Source organism: Rhagoletis pomonella, unplaced genomic scaffold, assembly GCF_013731165.1.
Source record: "Rhagoletis pomonella isolate Grant_MI unplaced genomic scaffold, Rhpom_1.0 Rhpom_scaffold_00004, whole genome shotgun sequence".
Classification (NCBI taxonomy): domain Eukaryota; kingdom Metazoa; phylum Arthropoda; class Insecta; order Diptera; family Tephritidae; genus Rhagoletis; species Rhagoletis pomonella.
The window spans coordinates 24620465-24639187 of NW_023458558.1; the positions used below are offsets into that span (position 1 = coordinate 24620465).

At 34.2% G+C, this 18723-nt stretch overlaps 1 protein-coding gene across 3 annotated transcripts in view; it reads right to left on the reverse strand.

Moving 5' to 3' along the window:
- LOC118737317 (Y+L amino acid transporter 2) overlaps positions 1 to 18723 on the reverse strand; it is an 88595-nt gene that overhangs the window by 58525 nt on the left and 11347 nt on the right. Inside the window, exon 1 of one of the 3 annotated variants that reach the window (XM_036467748.1) lies at positions 4037 to 4168. The exons of 1 other annotated variant lie outside the window; for it this stretch is intronic. The gene's annotated coding sequence lies outside the window, so the exon portion shown is untranslated. Of the gene's footprint in view, positions 1 to 3926; positions 3946 to 4036; positions 4169 to 18723 lie in introns of those variants that run through there. One more of the 3 variants, XM_036467749.1, reaches the window with a different exon arrangement.

The window sequence follows — 18723 nt, forward strand, 5'->3', positions numbered from 1 at the left end:
AGGATGATCTAGCGGTGAACAAAAATAGCACATTCGTCCTCAAGTAAAGAATTAAGCTTGGCGCCAGGTGCAACTATCGGTCTGTTCAGTAATTTTATATGGCCCAGAAGTGTGGACACAGTGGAATAATAATGACCCTGCTCGCGTGGGCGAGGGTAAGCAAAGAAGATGGGAGCGCGAAATGTTAAACGCATAGAAATACAGAGCTCCACTGAGAAGATCTTCCTCTCCTTGAGTGGACAATGATAGCAAGGGTAATCATAAATATAATGGAAGAATCAATAGCAGAAGGTCCTTCCTGTACTTCTTTCAAATATCGATCTAACGACAAAGCGACAGAGCAAGGGACTGGTGCGCACGATTAAAATAATATTAAGATTAGGCTTAAAATTGCGATTTAGATTGATTTTAAGATAAATAATAGATTAATATTAAGATTCAGATGAAGATGAAGATTAAAATTTAGGTTAAGAAAAAGATTACGATTAAAATCAAGATTAAGATTAACATTAAGATTATAATTAAAAAAACGTTTTCATATAAATATAAATATGCCTGTTGTAATGTAAATTTGTTAGGAAAATACGTGACTTCCGCTTCGGCGCTCGGAATGATCGCCGGTTGGGCCACGCTTCTTACTCAAGATTTTGGATAGTTGTGTTCCAGAAAACGACTACTCCTGAACCCACCTTCTATAGGCCCTGCAATGCGAAAATCTTGTCAAGAAGAGTGTGGCAAACAACTAAACTTTGGAAAATCTTTACACGGACGGATCTATGCTAGACAATAGGGCTGACTATGGAATTTTCTCTGAGGGATTAGGATTGGAATTATGCGAACAAATTCCGGACCTCTGCAGCGTTTATAAGGCAGAAGTTTTAGTCGCAAAGAGTTGGCTGTGACCGATAATACTCACGCCCTAACAAATAAAATGATACATATGTTCTTGGATAGCCAGGCGGTCATAAAATCAATTAATGCGGAAATGCTAAGATCAAAGGAATGCCTGGCAGCTCTAAGTAATGGAAGCACCATATTTAAGGTCAGCTTCATATGGGTCGCGGCACCAGGAGAGGTACAACCTTCCACTCTGTGATAACAGAGGTAGAATTGGGATACCCATGGCAACATGCAAATTAGTGATTAGAAATAGCATTACCCAAGAGACAAATAGCACTTGCATATCAGCTAAGCCATGATAAAAATATAGTAAGGTATAACCGCTGAGGGTCACTTTTAAAATTCTTGACGTTTCCAAACAATTTAATTTTTTAATTTACTCACAAACTCACACACACATTTTCAATCTCAAGCAACAACAATTTCGAACAATTTCAATTTTTCATCTTCACTTTTATATGATTTTAAAATGTTGGCAAACTTCAAAAAAAAATCATGGCCGACAAATTGAGAGAACGGTTCTACCTTGCTATGTTTTTATCATGAGCTAAGCTACTATGGTCGCAAATTGATAAGAAGAAAATACAGATAAATTGCTCAGCCTCTCAAGAGAGGACATTGCGAAGGTCATGGCCTCTGCAACCGGTCATTGGCTATTTGATAGGCACTATTCGAGTCTTAGAGCAAAAAGTCGAACACTTCTTCTGCAGCTGCCCAACTTTAGCTAAGAGCAGAACAGGCTTTGAGGTAAGAAATTCTTTAGCTCCTCTCACACCAACTATCTGGTGTTCAAAAAAAGCAATCATACGCTTCATAAGAACTCTCAAAATGGTTCCATGAAATATAGTCAATGAGGTTCCTGTGTTTCACAGTGGTATCATAGAGGAGTCCTGAGGGTTCTAGGTAAGTTGGTCTTTTGGACTCACTACCACATTAACGTAACCTAACCTATAATCTCAATCAAAGCTCATTTGTTAATCACCCTTTTTTCAAACAGTGAAATATCGGTTTATTGGCTGTCAAATTTGTTGCGCTTGTTTTTCTCACAACTCAAGGAAAAGTTAAATTTATTGACGGTGCTAGTGTGACAATTTTTTCTGCTAAATTAAGGAATTTAAATATATTTTAATTTAATATTTTATTTAAAATTCCTTTATAAACTAGCGTCTTACTAGTGTCCATTATTATTTACGTTCACATTTGTTCACAAAAAATAATTATTTATTAATCGATTATTAATTATTAATACTATTATTAACGATTATAATCGATAAAACTAGGCTGGAAACCGAAAGATTATCCCTTTAATTTGAGATAATTTTATAATTACAGGTTAACCAGGGAAGAATTTGTGTGGCTACTCTGTGTTTTAATTACAGATAAGGAGTTAAGCTCGAAAATGACGATAACCTCTAAATATGCAAACATACTTTAAAATTATCAAATCATCATAAATCAGATTTATATTAAAATTAAGATTAAGATTAAAAGTAAGATTGAGATTGAGGCGTATATTAAGATTATTGTTAAGCCGAAAATTACTCATATACTCATGTGAGCTATAAGGATAATAGGAAAAGGAAGTACCATTTCAGTCGCGTGTGGGATCCACACAAAACTTTATTTTTTCTATCCGCCAAAATCTACAATAAGAAAAGGGTCAAAACTGTTTTCTTAAATTTTAAGTTGCTTTAAAAAGCTTAAAACAAAACGTATGTAAATATGTTGCGCTACAAACAGTTATCTACTTTTAAAAATAGACATATGTAAGTACCAGCGCCTGTGTGTATGTATTTATAAACCCACACAATGTATTTTTATATGTAGATATGTATGTATGTATGTACTCGTATTTATCTATCTATATACATTGCAGCTTTTGTGGAAATATGAAAGCTTGTAATGAATGGTCCATTACCCACTAAAGACTGTGACGTCACAACGCCATAAGTGTTAATCGAAGGCGGGCCTTGTGCATGTACACCTACATATGTATGTAAGCAGGCATGTAGTTGCACATGTAAAGTTACTATGTACATTCACAAAGGCTGAGCATTAGGGTGGTCCAAAAATGCATGTGAAAAAGTAAAGTTGGAATTTTTATGATTGTTCTACATATACCGACAAAATATAGCCTTATATTTTTATTTTGAAATCGCTCAAAGCGCCTAAAGCTTCCCATGTATTTTATATGGGGAAAAACAACTTTTCGTAGAAATGGTATAGAATAGCTAAAACTCAATATTTTTCTACCAGAAGACTCTTTTTGTCTGCAGGTGATTCCCAGCAATAATACCTAATTGTTTATTTAACCATTTTTTAAGTGCAACTATAATTTATAGGTCCGCCAAAAACCCACAAAAACCCGAAAAATGCAATGGGGCGACCAATAAAACATCCTTAATATTAAAAAATGGTTAAGTAAACAATGGGGTATTATTATTGAAGGAGTTTTGACCTTCAAGAATTCAATACCATTTTTATTTTTCCCATATAAAAATACATGGAATTCTTTAAGCGCTTTGAGCGACCTCTAAATATTTTATGATCAAAAAAAAAAATAGGGGTATATAGAACAATCCTAGGGGGTGAGAGCATTACAATTGCGACTTTACTGTTTTTGGACCACCCTACTGAGCATATCTATGCATGTAGTACCAACTGATGCGATTACGTGCTATGTGTGGGTGTGTCGTTCTCGCGCATAGTAAGAGGATCAGATCGAATGTCGTATTATTTTAATACTGACATCCGCTAATACTTTACAAATTGAGGATAGAAAGCTCACTGGTTTCCTAGAGATGAAACATCAAATGCGTAGGAGCTTCCAAATATTTAACAAATATGTAGCTGGGTTATTAAATGCCGCTGTTTTATAAATGCAAACTTTGAAGGACATTAAGATGTCAACCTTTGTCATGAAAATCAATAAGTTTTTCACAATACACAATTCGATTTATTTGCACTGCGATTTTCATGTGGAATAGTGCATTTATCCCTTTTTTTTTTGTACGGATATAGATTACCTTTTTGGATGCGATAATCATACAGCTAAAAATTATTTACATAAATTCTTTAAATTTTTAGTTTTTTGTTAAATCATTTTATTGTGCATAGATATTTTTTCACTCCTTACACAATTATCTCAGTGTTTTTCAGATTTTCATTACCAAAAATCAATTCCTCGGAACAAAACGCACTTCGTTTACACCGCACAAACATAAACCAAACAAGCCTGCATAAAATCTGAATTGGAACTGAAATCGCACACAAACGATTGTTGGCTAAAATCTCTAACAAAAAAAAAAACCCCAACGTCCCTGTCTGTATCTCATGGATACACAGCACAGCATCCACAATTGGCGGTAAGTACGAAATTGTTTGTGTTGGTCCCTATTGTACTTACGTTTATTTGACGCCGTTGCTATCGACGTCACCGCAAACAAGCCTTCGTGCAGTCTATGCTAATGCTGAAGTACATACATATGTATGTATATAATGTACGTTCGAGTCTGCATTCGTCGTTGTACTAACCTCAATGTAAAGTCAAATGGGGTTTGCCCACTTAGTCGCATCCTGCGTAGTGCAAAGTTCTGCTAAAATATTTGGGGGCACAGTGTTTTAAAGCCGCAAATTAGATGAATACAAATGCTGTGATTTAAAAGAACGTGTACGAGATTCGGACATTTTGGTCACAGCAGAAAGTGAGGGAGTTTTGGTAAGGCTACTCCGACTTGTTAGGTAATTTTAACTGCAAGTGGGCGTATATTTTGGAACAAGTTGTAATCCATGTATTCATCTCTAACCAACTTCTTAATGGAGGTGATAGCTTCCGCACACGTTCACGAGTTTACAAGGACTACGATTTACTAGAATGTCCGTTCATCGATGTACATATATATAAGTTGTTCAAATTCTGCATGTCCTAAGAAGATAAGATTATAGGTCTCATAAGTACTAGCGCAATAAAGAAAATTCGATGGACCAAATTAGATATAGGGTTAGCGTTTGCCATAGTCCGCTTTAGAACGGAACCCCTATGAAAAAAGAACGAAGAGCCCAAAGCGCAGTTCTGCGAGTACCTGGATAAAGCTAGGCGACTTTGGCAATAGGCAGGTCAAAAAGGGTATTTTTGGTTCGACAGCCAAGGCTGATCGGTTTCGATAGTTCTTGACGTCCGTTGTACTGGAGTAGCAAAAATCTTCTGGGATCATTTTCTTGCTGGAGCTTAGTTCCGCATGCGCCTCTATATCATAGAAAATATGCGTCGACAACGCGCTAAACGTCTGACGTCGATAAACTGCCTGCCTACACTCTTCGCATTCACAACTTTCTGGCTCCCTCCTCTCCGTATAGCACAATTTAACTTAAAATTGAAAGAAACGTGTTAAGCAGCGATTTAAGGAAACAAAGGAAAGTATAAAAGCTATTATGAAAATAAAGATACAAAACAAGTTATGTAAAGAAAGTCGAGCTCTTGTCCTAGTCGCGTAGTCGATTATTAACTTTTTGGTTTCCTCGAGGATTTGAAGGTCCTCAGTGACCACTTATTTTTCGGTCATAGGTATGTACATTTAATTTATACTGGTGAAGTCTACGAATTGGGAGCTGTATCGAATTAATATTCCCTTGGCTCTTCCTGATGCGCCAAATAGGAACTTGGCGATTTCGTAGGACGTAGGATGGAGGAGCTGTGCAAACTTCAACTCAACTGAGATTACGGTAGGAAAGACGATGGAGCTCTTCGATTTAAGGACGCAGGCTACTCTTCAATAAAGTGCGTAGAAGTGGGTTATCTACGAGATGCTCTTTGCCTGTCCAATATTAGGAGAGTAAAGAGGGCGTCATAGAAAACTGTCTGAGATAAGGAGGAAGGGTGTCATAAATCAGCGAATACTTGCGAAGCATCCCGCTGCTTTGGGCTACCTGAGACACGAAGCAGGAAATTGTATAATGAGCAGCGAAAAGTCGCTAAAGGTTATCTTTGATGCTCATTTTCCAGCAAACCTTCCCCAGGAGATATCTACGTTGTGACAATGTGCGGTGGTTTCACCTCCCTCTCCGACCTTTTGGACGAACGTAGCCTGGTATGTGCGATAAGCTCATGGAATTAACTGGTTTCTATTTATGCAAGCTGCATGAGGACCAGGTACATGCCCGATGCTTGGAAAGTCATCTGGGTTGCGTTTGCCTCCAAGGTCGGCAAGGAATCTCAGGCTTACCTTAAGAACTTCCGGTCTAACAGTTTCTCTTCGTTTTTGCTTAAAAAGTTGAAGAGACTGATTGACTGCCTTTCGAGGGCTCAATATGGTTACTGCAATCCAACACGGTACACTGTGCGCCATTGTGTGAGTTAAATTGTTTGAGATGGTCATAGCGTCTGGCTGCGAAACTCACAAAATATCTACATATGTTTGTATATATGTATGTATGCTTCTGCTTTGCAGACCGAAATTATACGTTTCAGCAAATACCTCTGATATAAAGATTCCTTTTTTGCTCCTGTAACTAGCGTACGGTCGTGTACTTGAATGTGTGAGTGTAGTACATATGTACATACAAAGTATACAAAGTAAGCCGCCAATTCTTGGGTAAAAAATCACGTGATTTTCATGCTGGCAGCAACAGTATTTCAATTGACGCTGAGCGCTGCTCCTGTTTCACATTCACAAAGATTGCTTCTCCATTACCTTTCGCACTGCGCATGCCTACAGAAAATTATGTTGTGGCCAGTGTTGCCAGAGGTAGTTTTTAAGCTTGCTTTCTTAATAAATAATGTATAAGAATTTAAGATAAAAATGTACATTCGCGCATTTATATATACTTATGTATGTACATATGCATGTATGTATATTTCATCCCTTGTCAACTTAGTTGAGGTGAATTTGAGGTTTGGGAATTATGCCATCTAGTGTAATATTTTTTTTTTTAATTAGAAAATACATAATCATCTCACCATATCTTATGATGATTTTAATTTTTCTATACTTAGACAACGTGGGTGCTCACATTTGCTTAAAAATGATTACCTATTATGTAGATATATATTGTTGTAAATTGAATAAAAATTGTAGCCACATAACCCGATAGCCAGACAGGTGTGAACGCCCACAATATAATGAAGCCAAACAAGAATTAAACAGTCACGCTGTACAAATTCTATTCATCACACTGTGCAGTATCCAATTAGTCCAGTTATTAAATCAGTGTTGAAAGTCTGCTACGATATCATTACTAATTCAATCGGTTGTTTTTTGCAAAGAGAATAAACGCATAACCGCATGAAAAAGACAAGTTGGTATGCACATTCTCCGAAAGCATATTTTTGCGAATATCTACATACATACACACTAGGGCGGGTAAATTTTGATGGGGATTTTTGTGATTATGAGCGTATAGCATAGGAGGATTCTACGTGTGATTCTAAGCAAAGTTGCCGAAGAAATGTGGATCTAAAATCAAAAGGCTTTTGAAATTTTGTCTGTGTAGCTACAAACTTGAAAGCATGCAACCTTATGAATTTCGGCGTAAATAGAAAAAAGTGAACACGCGCTCATTCATAATTTACGCTGCGAGCTGCTACAGGTCTGCCTAACGGTTTGAACGCGCCCGACGAAATGACTCCGCGGTAAAAGATTTGTGTGGAAACAAATGCCTCTTTAGAGTATCTTGACAAAAGCTATTTCATACGTATTTTGAGAAACATTTGCTTATTGTCATAAAGATAGATTGCAAATAAAAGTATACATACAGAAAAAAAATAAAATTTTTACATATGTATGTGCTTGGAAGTAATAAAGAAATTCAGAAAATGCTGCGAAAATTGTACCTTTTATTTAAAATCCAATTGACTTTTCAGATTGCATTTGTATATTTACGAGTATAAAAGCGTTTTTGAGGCATATGCTGAATTTTTGCTTTGTTCTGTTCCTTACCCAAAAGAGCTTTACATTTTCAACTAACGCGCAGAATCGTGAATTTGTGTGTGGTGGATGCCTCTGTTCTGCAAACAAGTTGTTGGTACATACAAACATACATACCTACATTAGGGTTGTCTAAATATACATGCGGGAACAAAAAGTTGAAAACGTTTTTTTCTAAATGGAAAAATAATACCCGTATCTTTTTGTTGAAAAAAAAAAGATATTTCGAAGTGCCTCAAAGCCCATGAAGTTTTGCATCTATTTCATATGGGAAAGAACATAGACGTAGAAATGGTATAGAATTCTTGAAAATCCATATTTTCGATCGGAAAACTTTGTGTCTCTTTAGGAAACATCTAATAACAATGCCCAGTTGTCTATTTAACCATTTTTTAGTATAGTACAAATAGTTATATTTTTATAGGTCCCCTAAAACCCCCGAAAATGCAATAGAGGGACTGATAAAAAGTCGTTAGAATTCTCCTGAAGAGAATCAGAGTTTTCCTATAGAAAATATGGATTTTTAAGAATTCTGCACCACTTATACAAATAAGTGTTTTTCGCCTTATAAAATGCATGGGCTTTGAGGCAGTTCTAAATATAATTTTTTTTTGAACAAAGAAAAAACACGAGTATTCTTTTTGGCATTTAAGAAAAATCCAAGCAACAGATATATTCAATGTATAGCAATGTAGCAATGTAGCGAAAAAACTTTTCAAAATGTATGACGAGAACGAGAGCTCCACTGCCACAAGCTGAGTGACAGCTAAGGATTTTTCGACAATTTTTCGCTGCCCGTTCCCGATTTTTTTTATTAAAAAAAATTCTAAACCGAACATATTTTCGTAGACGCGTGATGGGCAAAAAAGCTCAATAATATGTTTTAAACAAGATTTAGTTATAGCTACTCCATTTCTGTGGAATATTACGCCTAACTAATAAGTTATCAAAAATTCCCAAACTTATTAATTTCGCGTATTATTCAAAAGCATCTAATTTATGCCAAAGATAGGACTTAAAAAGCTAAGAAGCTCCATAGCGAGAGAAATAATTAAATTCGTTTTTATGTTCCAATTTTGTAAACAAAAAATAAATAAATAAAATTATTGCGAATATCGCCTGAAGCAATAATAAAGCGATACGAAAGGACTCATTCAGGTAATAAAAAAATTAGGCCTCGCCCAGTTGCCTTCGGCGGACGTTTTGCAGAGACTGTTAATAAGAAATCGATACGCTGGCGTATTACCGGCAATAAATTTTTCTCTGGTGAGCAACGGGGAATTAAATGAAAACGCTTGATTTTTTTTTTGTTAACAAAAATTGACAGCTGATGTATCAAGTCGTTCAGAAGATGCATAACGTTTCGCTCATTGACCAGTGATTTTCATAGAAACGGTTGCGCTCAACTGCTGCACCTGAACATACCCATTGTTTGCATTTGGCGGATGCCGCTACCAGAGAACTTAGATAGATAGAGAAGGTGCAAACTGAAAGTGGAAACTATTCGCGGACGAAAAATTAACAGCGTTAGAAAAGTTCAAGTCGGAATGTAAAAATTCTGTTGAATTTAATGTTGATAACATAATACAATGTTGAGCAACATGAAATGTGATGTTCTTTGTGAGCAAATAAACGAAAATATGGTAATCTTCACATAATTTTCATTAATTTGTAATTTTTGTTAAATTTTTTATCTTGTTCTCCTTTTATGAAGATGCAAATACAATTTAAAATAATGATAGTTTGGCATAAAGTTTACACACATACATATGTACATGCATACATATACTGGCAATCAAAAGTGAGTGCATGGTGTTTTTTGCTTAATATTTGCAATGTTTTTCAATTAAATTTTTTTTATTATCTTTTTATAAAAATGTGGTTCATGCTTTAATTAAAACTACATAAGTCAAACTTTCAAACTTTACACAGAACATAGAAAAATTCAACGAATTCTCGTCTAAATTTTGACCTGTTTAATATGAGTTTTTAGAAAAATTTTGAGTACGCAGATAGATCGGTTTTTTAATTCTAGTGGAACAAGATCAAGTTTTAAGCGGCTAAAAAATCGGGTTGATTTTTAATGATTTTTTATTGCTGACGGCTTTTTGCACTTTTTACCAAATAAAAGGGAATTTCTTGTAGAATAAAATGCGCATGACCGTTTGCAAACAAATAAAAAAAAATTAGCGCTATTTTTTACAAATTACACTTGCTATATGCATAAAACCGCAATTCCCGTCGAAAATAACATAAAATTTTAACTTAAAAACATTGCAAATATTAAACAAAAAACAGGATGCACTCACTTTGCCAGTGTACATACATATTTGTGTTTAAAATTAACTATGTATTTATGAAATAATTTTTGTGGCACGAACATATACATACATACTTGCCCTTTCTAAAAATGGGAATAAAAATTGGATTCGCATAAAATTTTAATTCCAATAACTAATTTTCAGTAACTTTTGGCAAATTTGAGCGATTATGTGAAATTATGCATGCGTTTGTACCTACATATCCATTTACATATATTATTTTAAACAAAGCTAATAGTAAAATTTAAAATGGAATATGAATATGACAATTAAAAAAAAACAAAAAAAAAAAATTATTACTTGGTCCGTCCGGGATTTGAACCAAGACAAACGGCGAGACGCCAAAAAGTTGCGTCGCCTCTAGCATACGCGCACCAGTACATCATTCAAATTCCAATCTCTAAATCACTACATATATGAAATTCTTCATATATTCAAAAAGACAAACGAATAAATATGTATGCATTAATAAATGTAAATATGTGCATACATATGTACGATTGTACTGGTTTCGTCTTCCCCTCGCTGTCAACCAACCACAGACAAATTATTAAATTTCTACGAATTGCCACGACGCCACCAAAATTAACCCTTGGTTGACCAAATATTTAGGTTTTCGCATAAGTTTACATTTAATAAAGCCATACTCGTACATTTTATATGGAGAAGAATACAGCGTTTGAAAATGCTGTAATATTTTTATTTAATTTGCTTTTGCTGTGCTTTGACTTCGGCATGTACGATATCGAAAGCAAAGCAAAAGCAATTCAGAAAAAAACAAATGCTTTGGCTGCCGTTTTGCTATGAAATTTCGAAAGCAATTTGTGGAAGCACAAAGACAGCGCAGCAGTAGAAAATCAACATCAATTTGACTAGAAATTTGCTGCGAAACATCGAATTGGCAGAAACAGAGGATATTATAAGTATGCGTGCGCAATCCACTAGTCGCTTATCCTGATAAGCTTTGCATTGATCGCGGAGTTAATATGTACTTAGATAATATACCATGCTGCAAAAGCGTCATGTGCACAACACAGCCAAGCAGATAACAGCACAGCAAAAGCACTATCACAGCAAATCAAAAGCAATAAAATTGTTTAAATAAACTGCCGATAAAAAAAACAGAATAAACTTTTCAAAGTCACAGCAAAAGCAAAGCAGTTCGAATCAAAATCGAAAATTTCAAAGCTAAGCAAAAGCAAAAATAGTAATGCTGTTGCTGCTTTGCTGACAGTTTTTCAAACCCTGGAAGAATATTAATTAATTTAAAATTCTGCATGTAACCATGTTCTCGACGATACATGTAACTTTCATCAAGATTAACCAGAAAAATTGTGCTTCATTAACAGTTGGAACCAGCTGAAACCAAAAAAACTATGTCCGCTAAAAAGTGTTAAAAACCAACTGGAATTGACATTTTTTACACGCATACATGCATACATTCATATACACATGTACAGTGGAGTAGCACTAGCTTGGACATTGCATTGCTTGTACTTTGATGTGTTTGAATCTTTTATGGTACTGAAGATTTGCTTACGGATGAAAAATATTAAAAATCGTCCGTGCATATATGTAAATATACTTTTATAAACGCTTTGAAGTATAGAAATTTTTAATATTAAAAAATAAATAAAATAATTTTTTTGTATATATGTAAATGGTGTTCAAGGCACATTGACCCACCTGTACAAAAATCGTGGCGCGTCATGGACAAAAATTTTACAATTTCGGACCGAAAAATGTGAAAACGAGCTAAGTTGCCACGTTACATCTGTGAACTTCCGATAAAACCACATATGTTTGTGATTTTAGAAGTTTTGATTTTATTTAAAAAAATTAATGTATTTTCCTGCAGAAAACGTACACTTTTATTTAATGTTTATTAAAATGACGCTTTAAAATACTAGTTAATGATTGAAATATTGGTATGGAACAGAGAAATAGAGTGTTTTGTCAAAAATTACCAAAAATTGCCAAGATTCGAGATAACTTATTTTACTGGTTATAGAGAAATAATTGCCACTTTTCACTTGGCTGGCCGAGATTTCTTCATTTTAAGATTTTAGAATTTTTGTGTCGGATTGACAAAGTTGCGCTTGGTGGTGATGAATTTGCGGGGAGATGTGCTGCGGTTGTTTTTATGAATGAATTTACTTGGCCTTGAGAAATATGCGCATGCGTTTAGGAATGAAATAGTTATTGTTGTATTTGAATATGCGCGTAATTATGTATGTGTGTATGTATGCTGCCGTGAGTTGTACATATATGTACATATATGTACATTTGTATATATGTGCGTAGTACTTAGACAGCAATATGCACGTATGTATGGATGTACTTATATATGCATGCAAAAACGTTGTCAATTAATGAAGCATGTAGTACATATAGATACATATATGTATGCGTGGGAAATGCATTTTCATTTGACTCCAAAACTATTGGGGCATATTAGTAGACGAAATAAAGTCGACTCTTAAGTTAAAGTTTGTCAGCCCCAAATAAGAAGAAAGTTAGTATGTACTTACATATATGTAATATTATGTGCAGGTGCAAGAACGTTATCAAAAAATGATTTTGGAGTATGTGTATGGGGTACATATTTACATATGTAAGTACATACATACATACATTCAGCTGCCATCAACAAATTATGTTTATTTATTTTTAATAATTTCCTTTAAAATATAATTCAATCTGGAACAGAAACCACAATAATAAAAGTTTAAAACCTTGCACAAATTGCAAAAAAATGAATCAACCTTCAAGAAATGGTCATCCAAATTTTTTATTTGAATATTTAATATATTTTCGGGAATGCAGTATTGTAGTCCATTCAACTATATTGTAAGAAAGTGCAAGTTTCAAGTTGTTAAAAATTACCGTTGATTTTTTAGATTTTTTTGTTGGGGTGTTGCTGTTTATTTTTCATACAAAAAAAAATTGGTTCATGTGTTATATGGAAGAAAATGCGAACACCCTCCATAAAAAAAAATTCTAAGAAATCAACGGTAATTTTTAACGACTAGAAACTTAGACTTTAGTGTACTTGATTGAATGGACTACAAAGCTGCATACCCGAAAATTTTCTAAATATTCTAACTAAAATTTTTTAAATTTTTATAACAATTTTTTGAAGTTTGATTAATTATTTTGCAAATTGTGCAAGCTTTTAAACTTTTATTATTGTGGTTTCTGTTATAGATTGAATTATGTTTTAAAGGAAATTATTAAAAATAAATAATAAACATAATTTGCAAACAATATCATTTTGAATTTCGTTGCTAATTAGTTGATCGCATCTGTATGTACTACAAGTATCCATATGCGCATGCCTGGGAAATGGATTTGCATTTGACTCCAGAACTATTATTTACAAATAATATCTACGAGTATTGCAGTAAAAGTCAAAAACAACTTTGAAGTTAACAAGTGCATTGCTTTGTAAATTTTTTTGTTAATGCGTCCATCTTTAAAGTGAGTTTGTGAAAAAACTAAGACAGTTAGAAAACTGGGATTTGTTGCATTGAAAATAGTGTAGCAACTACAATAAGAATCGTTAAAAAAAAAAAATTATTTTTGCGACCCAAATGCCGACGGCAAATCACCAATGAGTTTGCATATTTACATAGCTTTCACCTATTTATTAGATAACAAATCTACGTTTTGAAGTTAAAGCATTCCCTGGCCAATATCTTCGAAAATTACTTTTGAAGTTAACAAACACATTGCTTTATACATTTTTTTGTTAATGCGTCCATCTTTAAAGTGAGTATGTGAAAAAACCAATTTTATCATTTTTTTAACTAACATGCATTTTTACTATTTACATGATATAATACTCGTACAAGAAGCGAACTTGAACAGATGCTTTTTAAGTTTTTAGCAACATTAACTACTTAATAAATTATATTTAACAAATGGTCATGCAGAAATGCAAGTCAGCAATTTTAACTAATATAAAAGTACATTTAATATAATTTAACTATATTAATTTATTTAATTTTATTAAAAAAATATACATGAATACGTTTCTGCATTCACATGCAACCTAGCAACACATAGCCAGACGCTTGCAACAAATATAACATTATCACAACAAAAATTTACATTTTTCTCTGTTAACTCTTGTTGAAATGTTAATCGCGCTGTGGCGATATTCCATGGATTTATTTTTCAGCCAAACAATTTTACGTTCCAAAAATTTGCACCTTCTCTATCTATCTAAGTTCTCTGCCCACAGTTACTTAACATAAGCAATTGAAAACTTTTACAGCTCTAGATACTTTTGAGCTTATGTACGTTGAAAAGCTATCAAGCTTCGCTAATCGCCTATAGATGGCGCTGTATAAGCTTTTGTTTTATATAGCGGAAATAGAAGCTTGGTGGGTTTTATTTGAATTCCTTGTACAAGTACTCTTGGCGGCGAAGGCTTCTAAACGTACATACATATATGGCTTCTTCTTAAACGTCCTTGACTTACTACTAAAACTGCCATGTCTAAAAACGACTACATATATACAAGGCATACATTACCTGTTTATGAAGGGTTCTTTTGGTAATATTGATTTACTTAAAGCCGATATTGTAAAGCATATTGCAAGCAGGGTTGCCGTTTTGGGCTTTTCCTACCAAAATTGGTAGGTTTTTTTATCGTTGGTAGGATGGTAGGATGCTTAAAATTTTGGTAGGTTTCTTTGTTCATAAAACAGAAAACATCTCTAATAGTTTCAACAATGTCAAGGATGTTGGTATATTTTAAAGGGAACTAGAAGAGCGATCAAAAGCCTACCACATAATAGATGTACGTGTTTACAGAAAATTTAATTTTTATCATACATGAAAATTAAAAAAAGAAAACTTTTGTTATTCCAGTCAATAGGAGAATCTCAAAGTTTCTAACCGCTACTCGAAGAAATTGATGGCAAACCCGCAGCGCACAGATTTTGTTCCAAGCCCGGAAGCTCTTAGACCCGGACATTTGTCAACGCTATCCGCGAGGTTTTTTTACCTTCTTATGTACATATATATACTTCATAAAATATTTATGCAAATGAACGATATATAAAAAATCTACGACGCAATTTAAGTAACACGAGACAGTGTATAACTATTACAGCTTTAGTTTCCAAAGACGCCGCTTTCTACTTATGCGAAGCAAAAAGCGTTTAAGCTGATGCCAGATAAAACTTTGTAGCTTTGCGTGACATTTATAACTTTGCCAGCAAAGCGCCAGACGCAAAAGGTATGCCACAATGAACGCCAAGAAAACAATGTTGTACCGCTTTTTTACTCATCAAAGTTGCTGTGGATTTTAATTATTTTGATTTAAAATTATCAGCAATGTAATTAAGTTTTATGTTTCTGCATGAAAACCCGAATTTGGACGAAACAAAATAAATATTAAACCGGCTGATTGCCAAAGCGCGCAAAAAGATGGGAGTTGACCATCTTTTCGCTTCGCGCTGCCGCTTCAACGATTTATGTGGCATGCTTTGTGCATTTTCATACAATTCATCTTATCTGTCAAAGCGAATCTGTCACGTAAAGCGAAGCAAAAGTTTTATGTGACATCAGCTTTAAGAAGAAACTCTGCTTCACTTTCGCTTTTTCAATTGCTTTAAGTCGCAAATTCAAATAAAACTTTCTATGTCGCCCAAGTAGCTAGAGTACGAGCTTACTTATTATGTTATTTTCTTGTTCTTTTTTTCGATAGTTGAAAGCGGAATTTCGCAATTTTCAATTTCTAACGCATATCCTCTTGCCAGGAGAATACATGGGGCGCAAGGGCTACTTGATAAGTTCTATTGGATTTTGGAAAGAAAAAATGTATTATAAGAAACTTTTCTCACAACACAGTTTGAACTTTCAATATTGAAATTTAGCCGTCATGCGCTTTGATGAAGCGAAAGTAGTCACCAAATGGACAATATTAAAAGTAAAATCAAAATTTTACTACTTGGAAGTGATGGTGGGGAGCTTAAATATACATAAGTATGTAGGTATGTATATGTACTTATAGATATACATATATATGGTACACAGAATCCCTGTAGGGAGCTCAACTAAATATAAATGCACTATATGTTCACCATTTTTAAACTAGGTGTGACTACGCCTCGACTACTCTACGTTGCTTTCAACTGACTACTTTTAAATGGTAATGTCACAAAAAAGTCGGTTTGTTTTCAGCTAACTACAAACTGGTTATTATTAAAAGTTGACTAGTTGTGTGCTAACTAATAGAATGCTTTTGATACTCCCGGTAACCAATTAAAAGTTAGCTGCAATAAGTTGGCCAAAAGCTGACTTTTGTAGTAGTCGACTACGAAATTCCCGGCAGGGATGGTTTCTTCCTTTCATAGCAATTTAAAAATTTTTTATTTTTTTTTTCATTTTACACAATAAATGACATAAGTTGTGTATAAAACTCTTTGTAAGGCTCTCCACTTCAGTTTTCCACAAAGTACCACCTCTTCAGCCTACACCTTGCCCAAACATTTATTTTACCTGTGGCAATTTCTCCCATCGTATCCACTTTCTATACTTTTTGACTCGTTGGTGTCGTCGTCTGCCACCCCATTGGGAAACTACCAACTGTGTGTAACGGCTGAATGCGCTTCACTAGCCATCCAATCTACATCACCTTCATAAACATGTAGGTATGCATGTATGGCAAAGCTACTTTATTGGTCGCCATTGGAGCTGGGATACTATCGATAGTACCGCCACTCGATAGTTTTCGTAGCGATAGTTGAAAACATCGATAGTACTATCGTCGTGAACCACATTATGTAACAGTGTAAATATTAATAAATTATTTTATAAATTACACATACACATATTTGAATGAATTAAAGGGAACTTTTTATAATAATAGAATAAGCTTATTAATTTATCAGCACATCTGAATTACATATGTGTACTTGTGTACATACATACATACATACGGAAAAATTAAATTCACATTTTGTTTGTCCCTTTTCAAGTGCAAGGGAGTGTGGTTGTAGTAATACATTTTTAGTACTACAAAAAAAAAAAAAAAATAATTAAAAATATTAGTTTAAATTACAACTCAAGGACAAAGGAAATTATTAACATTTTACCATATTATTAGAAAACGAATAAAGTACATGGGAAAATAACTTGCTCTCCTACTCTGTCAGAAGTTGCAGGTTTTAGTCCGAAGTTTTTCTTCCTGCAAGTTCATTAAAAGTGTCAAACGATAGGCAGGGTTGCATTTGCAAACAAAAAATTACCTTAAGCGCCACGAAGAACAAGCGCACTTGGTTTTTTGTTAGCATAACGCAAGACGGTTGATAAAGGTATTTGAACGTCTTCATGGCGCTTTGGAGTAAAAAAAAAGGATGTAGTTACAAGAAAAGTGGTTTTTCGCGTTCCAGGTGACTTTTATTCTTTCGCTCTCGCTCCTCTCTTTCAAGAGAGTAATTTGGTTATTTGACAGTTTTACAGATTTTTACACGAAGTTATCTGGAACGAGACTAATAATACAAGGTTCGATAAACTGACAGTTGTCTCTCTCGCACCGCTGCGTTAGCAGTGGCACCGTGTTGCTTCTTTGCAAATTTACTTGGAAAAAAGTGTAGCTTTCGTGTGGAATAGAAGTAATAGCTTTTCATCAATATGTTTATTTGTAAATATATGCATATGCAAATTTAACTGATGAAAACATAAATTGTTTTCAAAATTGGATGTTTACATAAATCTCATAGTAGTTTTATTTTAATTTTGAGTCCTTTTGCAGTTTTTATACAGCTAAATAGCACATAAAATACGTAATTCACGTAGATATATTAATATTTCATTCAATATCTCATTTAAATGCCAGATTTCCTGCAAATATATTAGAATTTACAAAAGGAATTTCACTACTTATTGCCTACTTTGCGTACTTTTCCACTACCATTTTCACACCAAGGGATTTCATTCTTCCCCTTTCTCAGGCCTTCGTAAATGCAACCTATTGTAAGAGAGTGTCAAACCGCGGCTGTCAATAATTATGAAACATAGTATTAATGAATCATGCCTCGAGCCATGAAGTTGTGTAGAGATTTGAAGAGAATATAGTGAAGTTTTGCTAAACATCGAGTATTCAAAAGCTATCGATAGAGGCGACAGTTTTCAATTATAGATACTATCGATAGTATCCCAGCTCTAGTCGCCATTTAACGTTGGGCCTTTACGTGGGTTTGTGTGTGTGTGTGTGTGGTTCAATACGTTTGTTGCCGATTTGGTCAAGTGAAAAATCCATTGAAAGGTTTTATACACTCAGGTTTGCAGCCTTATTACGTCCGTTTTGAGCGATGCCTGACAAATCATTTGCATAGTTCAATATCAATTGAATGCCTCAATTTGAGAACATATGTACATATGTATGTATGCCACATATGAACATACATACGTACATATGTATGTATTAGAGTCCAGCGCAAGTGTATTTGCCGCATTTCGTTCAATAAGTACTCCTTGCATTGTACTCTACTCCCAACACATTGTTACTATTTTTAAGCATACATACCCTACTTGGCGTTGAGAGAGTAAATACTTGACGTACT